Source organism: Corvus moneduloides, chromosome 4 (assembly GCF_009650955.1).
Source record: "Corvus moneduloides isolate bCorMon1 chromosome 4, bCorMon1.pri, whole genome shotgun sequence".
NCBI lineage: Eukaryota > Metazoa > Chordata > Aves > Passeriformes > Corvidae > Corvus > Corvus moneduloides.
The window spans coordinates 22,537,256-22,547,259 of record NC_045479.1 but is presented as its reverse complement, the minus strand read 5'-3'; the positions used below and the strand labels follow the sequence as shown (position 1 = coordinate 22,547,259).

General features: G+C 45.7%; 1 long non-coding RNA gene across 1 annotated transcript; it reads right to left on the bottom strand.

Annotated features, from left to right (window-relative positions):
• Positions 1-4,861: 4,861 nt before the first annotated feature.
• LOC116443627 lies at positions 4,862-7,308 on the bottom strand. Its single transcript, XR_004240004.1, has 2 exons — positions 7,234-7,308; positions 4,862-6,956 (listed from the first exon to the last, which is right to left on the bottom strand). It is a non-coding gene; the product is annotated as an uncharacterized LOC116443627 (long non-coding RNA).
• Positions 7,309-10,004: the final 2,696 nt, after the last annotated feature.

Here is a 10,004-nt window from a genome sequence, read left to right as displayed (position 1 = left end):
CTCACCTGACAGTGACTACAGAATGCTTCAGGAAGTAGTGGCTGTAGGTAAACTTCACAATTTCCATTTCCCTAGCTGCTCTCAGGCCCTGTGTCCATACAGATAACTGCATACCTGTGAGAGAGCCAACATGTCCCTCCTGCTGATGCTGGTAGGAAGGGGTTCATTCAAAAAGGCCCCAAGAGCTCTCCCCTGACTGACACCTTCCAAAAGACAGAGAGGAAAATGATTCCTTTTGGGCCATTTCTACAGCTGTGTCCCCAGTGATGTTGCTTGGATCCCCAAGATAAGTACTTACTCATCCTATTTTACCATCCATTCTGACCCCCTACCAGGGATGATGATCATCTCTTAAACATTTTTACCTGCAATGGGAATATGGACAACTAAGGAGGGCAGAAGGGGGAGGAGGGGGAAGGAAGACTTGGGAGAAGATGAAAAGGATTAGGGACAAGAGCCCTGTAAGCCTTCACAGAAAAATAGCTCATCAAAAGCACAATTAAGCCTCATTAGATGCAGCTGAAAACAAAGACAAAACAAATGGAACATGAAGAGATGCATGAAAAAGAGACAGACAAGCCAGAGCCCTCTGCATCCCATGTGGTGCTGCCTGTGACCATCTATTTTATTTGAGTCTCCATTAAGAAGTGGCAATTGCAAATCTGGGTCTGGCCACTATATTTGGTATCAGCTGGTTCCATATAAACTTTCCCAGTCAGAAGCTCTTCTTGCCTAATGAGCTGTTGAGGGCAGAAAATTGTTTCTCTAAGGATCTGGTTTGTCCATTCCTTTATACTCCACCAACACCTTCAATCTATGCCTGTGCCTCCAGAAAACAGGGTTAACTCACCTGTGAAACCTGTCAGTCTTTACAGGTACATCCTTCCGGCACAGCTCTGCTTGTACCAATGTCTTTTTATGCCTGGCTGCCAAACATCTCTAAATTCAATGCCTTGAAGTTGTATGGGTGGACTACACGATGACAAGCTGATCTCTCCGACAATTCCCTTGGTTGTCTCCTGGAGCCAGACCCTGAGCACGAAAACTGTCTAATACTTAGTGATCTTCTTGGGTTACCACCCTGAAGCTCCATGGTGGCTCTGGCTCTACATCTGCATGATTCTGCACGATTCTGCACAGGTTTTATCTGGGACTTGGTTTCACTGCAGTTATTAATGAGAACATGTGAGTTAGAGCTCTGTGTGTTCACACAGGGTTAATTGTTTCTGTGCCCTCCTCTATCTAAAGGATCAGTTCCATGTTAGAACCTTGGTATTTACAGTTCCTTTATTAAGAAAATAAGAATGTGTTAAGGATTGAAAAATGCCTCATCCCTTTGATTTGAGAGATACTATACACCTTTATTTTTCATGAAAGGAAGCCAGTGAATGGGAATATCACTCTGAGGGAAGAACAGGTGATAATGACAGGTTGTTCTTTTATATTTCCTTTTTGTTCTTGTTCTGTTTCCTCCTCTCAGAGGACTGCAATCATGTACTCAAGAACCAAAGTAAAATACATTATAATAGTAATAATGGTAATACTACATACTCCTAGTGTAACTTTTTTGCTAATATCTCCACACATTCTGCAAATATCTAGGAAGTTAGGCTCAGTCTCTCCTATGCAGCAGGAACATAAATATTTTAGCAGTTTGCAGATGGAAAAACTGAATGTGCATACAGGTTTTAAACAGTTAGTCCCAGGTTACTTGGAGTAAGCACCTCCAGACTTAAGCTCCCCCTGCCCACACACCAAACTAACTGAAAACTGAGCAGCCATTACTAATGAGCCAGCTGCTGAGCGTGAGTTAATCAGTCCTGGTAAGAGATTATATAGCTTTTGGCTAGTTCAGAGCATGAGCAGAGTGAGTTTTATCTGTCTGCAAAGGGCCACACAAATAATAGCCTTCAGGCTGCAGGGCTGGAAACAGTCCTCAGCATCATCTGTATGGCCAGGAGGTGACACAACACACAGAGATGTGTGTATAACAAACTCATTGCAGAGCACCAAAACCTTCCAGGGAGGTACAGTTAATGGACATGTCAATAACCTCATCTGCGTCTTTGAAAGGAGCCAGAGCACAGAACTGCTTTGGCCCAGTTTTTAAAAGGCAGTGCTGTCTGCTACAATCTCTCCACAAATACGTCAGGTCCTCAAAATCATAAAACAGGCTTGAAAACTGCAAGATTAAAACCAACCAGATAAGAGGAAAGAGATCCTCAGGGTGCTGCAGGGTCAGGTTTTTCTCTGCAGTGGAAATGACTAGCATCTTATTTTTTAACGAAAAAATCAGAACTCTGATTAAAGCTTCTCTATTTGCACATACTTACCGACAGGGGTCAAATATGAATGGGCCCCTTTCGTTAATGTGAAACTGGAGAATTTTCCTGAACCTACCTGGTTCCTCTGCCTGCAAATCTCTCTGATTATCTGTAATCAGGAAAATTCAGGGTTTTTTAGCAACAGCTACAGTCAGGTCTTGTTTGTATGAAGCCAGTGGTGCTGTGTCCTGCCTCCTCAAGGGCCAGATTCTAAGGCTGGGGCAATCCCCCTCGAGCCCTGCCCAGCAGAAGCAGGAGGGCAGCACCAGCCTTTCCTTGCTACCAGCCCGTGTCCCCTGCTCAGGCTGCAGGTGGTGCTAGCCTGGCACCCCAGTATTAGCAATGCAAAGAGTGATCATTCTGACATGAAAACCTATCAGAGTGCCTTTTACTCTGGTGTAAATGACAATGCAAGCTGCTGAGACAAAGGAAATCAGATCTAAGCCATCTTCTATGTGTTTTTTCTGGCTGAAGGCTCAGAGAACATGTACAGGAGTATAAATTTACCCATCACCTTTTCCATCATTCTGCACATTCCCAGCCTTCCTCTGTCCAGAGGAGCTTGTTCCTCTTAGATAATTACACAACAGTCCAATTAACAAGAAAACTTTCCCTCTTCAGCGCCCAATCAGACTACCAGATTATTAAAGGCTCCCATCGGCACTGACCTGCACTTTGCTTCGAATCAGAGGGCAACCACATCTGTGAAACGAACAGAAGGGACAAATTTAATTACTGGCAAACTAACTCGTCAGGATTTCCATTCCTGGTATTGCTGGAGTGTAGAGAAAAGGGTTTGTGGTTTATGTGGGAGGTCAAACAAAGATGGGAAAGGGGCTAACCATAAGAATTTGTGCTGGAAATCACTGCTAATTAAGATAAAATGCAAAACCAGGGAGCTGCTTCATCTGCCAGCCTCTTCCATGCAGTATAGACCTAAATCACACTGGTTTTTTGTTCTTGCTCAAGGATTTGACCCTTTTACCATACAACCTAGGTCTATATAGTGTCCTTCTTAAGGGAGGGGTCCGGGGAAGAGCCTAAGGAGTTCAAGTTTTTCCGCTTTTGCACTTGAGGACCGTTTACGTAAGTGCCTGGAAATAGTGATTCCTCCTTCCCAGTGCCTTTGAAAGGCACTTTATTTTAATGCTACAGAAGGGAAAGCAGGCACACGGACTCATGCTGAACTTGTGATTCCTTTGATGGGTAACAGCACAGACTCAGCGCTGTCAATGAGGACTTGAAACTAAATTCAGCAGCAAAGGTAAAGCCCTTGGGACATGGAAGCAGAAGTGCTGCAAACCACTTGCTCTGGTGTAGTCTCCCATCGGAGGCACAAGGGCTGTGGGTACACACAGCTCGCAGAGTCCTTCAGTCTGCTCCACTGATGGAGCAGAACCTCTGCTGCAGGTCGATCGTTTGTTATGTTTCAGGATGGACTCCTGCTCCTTCAGGCCCACGGCATTGTTCAAATGGGGAGGTGGATGGGAGGAACTATGCAAGTTGGCATAGCAACCTCAGGCTCTGCGCTTTGAGGCTTATGCAACCACGAACAGGTTGAGAAGGTGGGAAAGGGCACTTCCCTTCTCTCGCATCAACAATTGCTTCATATCCTTGGCAAATAAGCAGAAATAAACGATCTGCCAGAACTTTGAGCTTCCTGCAAAGCCTCCCCCTTGCCCTGCTTTTCCTTCTGGAGGCTTTACAAGCTTTTGGGCAACAGCAGGAGCCTGCAAAGCGCTCATCACCCCATCCATCACCCATGAGAGCATGACCTGAGAAAGGTTACTGGCTTTCCGGGTTTTACTCACCACCAGCAGCCAACCAAGGGTGCTGCAGGTACAGAGTGCATGACTAAAAATAGGATGGATGACCCACTGACTGCTGTGCTTTAGCCCTTACAGACTCAGCCTTACCAAACCACGTGCTCCAGGTCTGCACCACAGAGATGCAATCCTGCACCTCCAAGGAGAAGATAAAGAGGGTGTATGACAGCTTTTTGCTCTCACTGCCAATACAAAGCGTGGAGGTTTTAGGTACTAAGTGTTTTCAGGTGAACAGCTAAGCAGCTCTTCTGTCCTCCCCCTTTAAGCAAAGGAAAAGGTGAAGAAAAGCCAGGGGTTTTGTTAGCAGAATGAATCCCCGAGATACTTTTCCAGCATAGAGTAGTTCATGAGGTTGATTGGAGATCTGCTTCCATCTTGGCTTATTGCAGCCTCAGTTGTGAGTTTTTTAGACACCACTAGCAACTGCATCTATCATGCTGGACAAATTTTATTTGTGAATACTGAAAAGGGCAGCTAGGGAATAAATCTGATGTCCTCTCTGTAGCTGAGCTAATGTAAACTCTTGCCAGCAGGGAGAGCTTTAAAGTGGGCAGATAGGCAGCTTGGTCAGAAGCGCAAAAGGGCACTGCACTGAGCTGAGCATATGGCTGCTCAATAACCACTGCAAATCCTTGTGGTTTTACAGTGAATCTCCTAACAGCTGATGAGTCCTTCAGGATTTGGATCTGTGTGATGAGAAGAAAAAACTCCTCAGTTTTGTTTTTATTTTAAGGCAGGGAAAGCAACACAAAGACAACAAAACAAAGTTTTCATGAATGCAGAGAAAATTCTGTAAGCAGCATTGGAATTAATCCTACAGATCCAAAGGTTTGGAACTAAATGCAGGTCATTCCTATTTTCAGGCAGAAAATAAATATTAATAACTTGTAGGCCAGTCTCATGATTCAGGAAGAGGTGACTCATGCTTCAAGATGCTTGGCAAGCCAGCATTGACATTGCTACAAACACCTTCAGTGTCCCATTAGCACCTAGTCAGAGGTGCTAGGACTTCCTGAACAGCCACTATGAAGAAGCAAAAAGCCTTGGCTGCCCAGGTTATTATCCCTCTGTGCCTTGGCCTGCCAAACATGCCCCGATGTGTTTCCCAGTGAACCTGGCCAAGCCTCTTTAGGATCATCAAAGGTGGTGAGGAGCTCAGACAGTTCTTTACTGCTCTGTGGCTGGATGGCTTTTTTCTGTATGGAAATTATCTCTACCCAGGGTGCAGTTTTCCGGCACCCCTGACACTGAGCTTCAGGGAATTTTTTATACGACTTGATGAACCAAAGCCAGCCCATGCACTTTGGGGTACTTCAATTTTTCCTCATGCTCTGGACAGGAGAAAGCAGAGGAAGGTGATAGCTGGCAAGCTCATCCCAGCTATTCTGAAGATGGATGTACTTATGGAAAGGAAACAGCTACACAAGGTGCGTTTAACAGCCTTTCCAGACCTCTGTCCCAACTCCTGTCTCACAGCTATCCTGTTTGTGGCACATGAGCATCATGAAAATGGGTCTGCAAAGGGAAGGGAGAAAGGGACATTCAAACCTTGTGCCAACACATCTAGAGGGGAACACTGCTCCTGCTAGAGCCTGCCCAGAGCAAGCACAGATCCACTGGGTTCACACTAAGGAAGAAGGTTATGGTCTGTTCACCAGCACCTGGGCAAACTAACACTTACATGCAAGCCAGCCTGCACTGAAAGGTCCTCACATTTGGTGGCTTGGGTCTGTAAGCTTCCTTCAGGCTTCCTTTTTGATCAACCCCAGGCTACTAAATAAAGATGAAAATTGCAGGTAGCCCTAAGAATGACATGGCAGGTACTGTCACCTCCCCTCTGGTTATTGCTGAAGGAAGATACGCAGACCTAAGGCTGCAGCGTGCCAGACCCAACTACAGTGAGATAACACAAAGTCCTAAATAGCCAAGAAAAATGTTACAGAGCAGTTTTAAACTCTTCCTTAAGCTAAAGGTTTTGCATTCCCTAACTGTCCCACAGTTGCAGTGCAGAGAGGTCCTGGAATATCACCTGTATCTGTGTGTGGTAGTGGAAATGTCCCTCAGCTTCACTCAGACTGTCACTTGCTACCACACAGACAGCATCCCCCATCCTCACCGACCACTGTCTGTCCCAAGAGACAGTGTGACACAACAGGCCAGAGTTATGTAGGGACACCATTGCCTTTTGAGGCTGTGACAGAGTCCAGTGCAAAGTGGAGGCCAAGCACACATGGACTGCACAGCCAAGCACGATTTGCTGCCTGCTGTTTCTCTCCAGTGTCTCTGTAGCCATGGCTGCTTTGCATTTCCTCCTTGCCATAGCAGCAAGACTAACCCAGCATACAGACACAGTTAGGAAGTCAAATCCCAGGAGTTCAAGGGAGTTGTGGGAGACACGGTGAGTGCCTTTCACAGTGCTTCCTTGCTGTTGAAGGAATTTGACAGGCAATACATTTAAAATGGGTTGAGTGGCTCTTGGAGGGGGTGCCTTGCCGGGGGTGGCAGAGGGACGGCGCAGAGCTGCTCATTGTTCTCCTGTCTAGATGCTACCCCCTCAGTCTTTCTGCTCACAAAGGGATTTATCAGCACTCCATGCCAGCCATTTTCTTGGATTTGGCCTGATGACCAAAGCTGCCCTCAGATGAGAAGACAGCCAGATTCCTTCACATCTCTGCTGCTTTCTGTTGTCTGCCATTGTCAGGGAGAGTAAAAGAGGATCATGGATACAGTGTCCAAGCGTGATGGAGTTGAAGTCAGTGGTTGTGGGGAATGGCTGGCACTCTTGCCATCAGACCTTTAAGAAGCTCTGTAAGACAAACAGATACCAATCTGTGGTGAATGCAGTGCTTATTCTCTGCAAAACCTCCCTCTGTAGTCCCTCTTTGGGCAGCAAGATCCAAGTGAGCACGCACTTAAAAGAGCCCTGTTAGATAGTGCACCACAAGCGTGGCATCGTACCATTGCAGGCTTTGTCTCCAGTGGCATTTGGGGGTGGGAAGGGGGAACATTACAAATACTTCCCCTTCCTCTGCCACCTTCCTGCACCCAAAACCTCCTTCTCACTCTCTAGTATTGACTCTTACCAGTCCCATGCAAAGTTAGGCACTGGTCCACTTGCTGTAAAGCTCTTCCCTTCTTCCAACGTGTGTTGTTCCAAGTTGGGTACTGCAGACAGCAAGCGTCAGAAGGAAAACAACCATGTTAACAGAAATGGATTTTTCTCTCCAAACAGATGGACAGCAAATATTTTTAAACACAGTCTCAACCAGATGTGCTAATTTGTACCTCTGTAACCCCACAATCCTTTCTCGTAAGAAAGCAAAAGAACAGATGGGTAATATTATATTATATATATAATTATATATATAATTATATATATATTATATAATAATTAAAATAAACTCCAGGGAGATGGATGGCTGCATAGTGGACACATTTGATTCTTCTCCAGTTCTCAGACAGGACTCCAACAAAGCACTTAATTTTTGAAGCCTAGCCTGTAGTCACAACTAGCCCTGAGATTTGCACACTAATCCAGGTTCAAAAGCACCAAGCATGGTTGCATCAACACTCTAAAGAGAGAAGGGATATGTAGACAAGACAGTAAGAGAAAGTTGTGTCAAATGCTAACTTTTGGAAACAGCAAAAAGCACAGATGCTCCCTGGAAGGGAGAAACATAAAGCAACAGTGTCTAAAGAGACATGAGAGGAATCACGGGCAGCAAACTGGTCTTGGCTCCACAGGTCATGAATGTCAGCCAGAAAACTAAACACAAGCAGTTTGGTCTGCATTGCTTTCTGCCACAGCCTTGGAAGGAAACACTACTTAGGTGACTGTGGCCAGCAATCTTATGGAACAGTTATCTTGAGTGTGGGCCCTTACCAGAAAGATACTGGGGAAATTCATTGCTTAGAGTCCAGCTCAGATCCCTCCATCTCCCAGAGGGTCACATCTCCCTCTCCTCTAAGTCACACCCTACCAGAATCCACCACAGGAATCTGTAAAGGAAGAAACTTGTTTTTCACATACCTATTTTGCCCCATTTAGAGCAGGGACAAACCCAAACTGCTGGAAGTGTGACCTGACCATCACATTCCTGATGACTCAAGAGCTGAGGACTCTAAATCTTGCTGGGATTACTCTTCTTTGAAAGTGGGGATGACTGTGACACTATCCCATGGACCCTGGCACACTTCTTTCCTCTGGTCTCTTGAGTTTGCTCAGGTTGATACAATGATGCCTCTGCAAATCCAGGAATTATGAAACTTCGTGTATGAGATACCCATGAAGAGACACTCATAAAGCCTTTCCTATAAAATAGCTGCTTTGTGAAATGAGTAACTAAAATAAGAGCATCTGCTACCTCAAATATAAATAGGTTTTTCTGCCTAAATTGAAGGCAGATGAAAGACTTTTACCTATTACTGCTCCCGTGAAAAGCAGACAGCAACTTTGAAAAAGGAAATGCATGGAAGAATGGCCCTGAAGAGAGCTTGGAGAAAGGCTGCTGTGCTGTATGCTCTTTAAAAGATTTTAAGACCCAAGAGGAAAGAAGCTGCACAGAAGAAGGATTCCATACCTCCTTGTTAAACATACAGGACCATGTCAAAAATCTGCAACTGCTTTAACAATTTCTTGGCCTGGTGGAAATTACCCTTTGGAAGACATAGCAGCTGTAGATCCATCCCTCCATAGGCAGTAAGGCCTTTGCATAAGGGAAATGCCTAAAACAGGGAGATAAATAGAGGATATAACCCTAGTCCACAGAAGTCCCAAGGATGCAGACATCAAGGAAAAGAGAGAACTGTTTGGCTGGTTTGTGGAGCAGACATTCTGTCCAATGCCATGACAGTCTCTCAGTGCTGGGATCCATCTGGTTTTGGACTAATCTCCAGGAAGATCGGTGAAAGCCACTTTGCTTTTTGTTGCTTGTATAAAGCTTGACAGATTCAGACTCTGGGAGGTGCCCTGAAGTGAGCAGTCCTCTTCTGGCAAGGAGTTACCATCACGATAAACACCAGCCTTTCTTGCCCCTAAATAACCCAAGCAGATGCACAGCCTTGCCTTTCATGGACAAGAGTCCCAGGAGTCCTCCAGGGCAGGCTGCAGCACATTTCAACCTTTGGACACAGCGGGGCAGGGGACTCTCACAATCAGAAATCCAGGTCTAGTCTGTCATTAAGAAGACTTGCTTGGAGGCAGTGCAGATAAAAAACATGGAATGCACAGCTTAAAATGGGAAGCTGTCCATCTGACTGTCTCCTGGAATAATTTTCTTTGCTTCCACAATCTGACCCTGGGCAGCTCCCTCCCTGCCCTGAGGCCTGGACCTATTCTTGGTGGTGCCACTGGATTAATATTGCAGGGAACGGAAAGGTGATTGCAGATTTGGACAAAGGAGAGCATGCCCTTCTCCGTGGGAAGGAGACAACAGCACAATGAATGTGGGAAGCTGTCAGTCAACATTCGAGCCCCTCCACAAGGCTGGACTCCTGCTCTTCCAGCAGCAGGAATGCTAATCATCCAGATGAGCTGGTTGTTCCGCTGCTCCAAGGGTGATACCAGCAATTAAAACGGCATTTCTTTATGGGGCAACTTGGTGTGGTTGCTGCATCTTAGGAACTCAGGCACTTTGGAGGCAGAGTTCAGGGTGGGCTTTGTCTTCTGGAGGGAGCTGTAAAGGCCACTCTGCAGTGAAGTCACCACTCATGTCAAGCAGACCCTCTCACCATGTTAACTCAATTAGCATGCATTTTGTGGGGGGTTTTTGCTCTGTTTTGTGTTTTCGTGCTGCAGATCAACTAATTTTCTTAGTCCAATTAGAGTTACAGCTGCTAAAGCCTAAGGCATGAC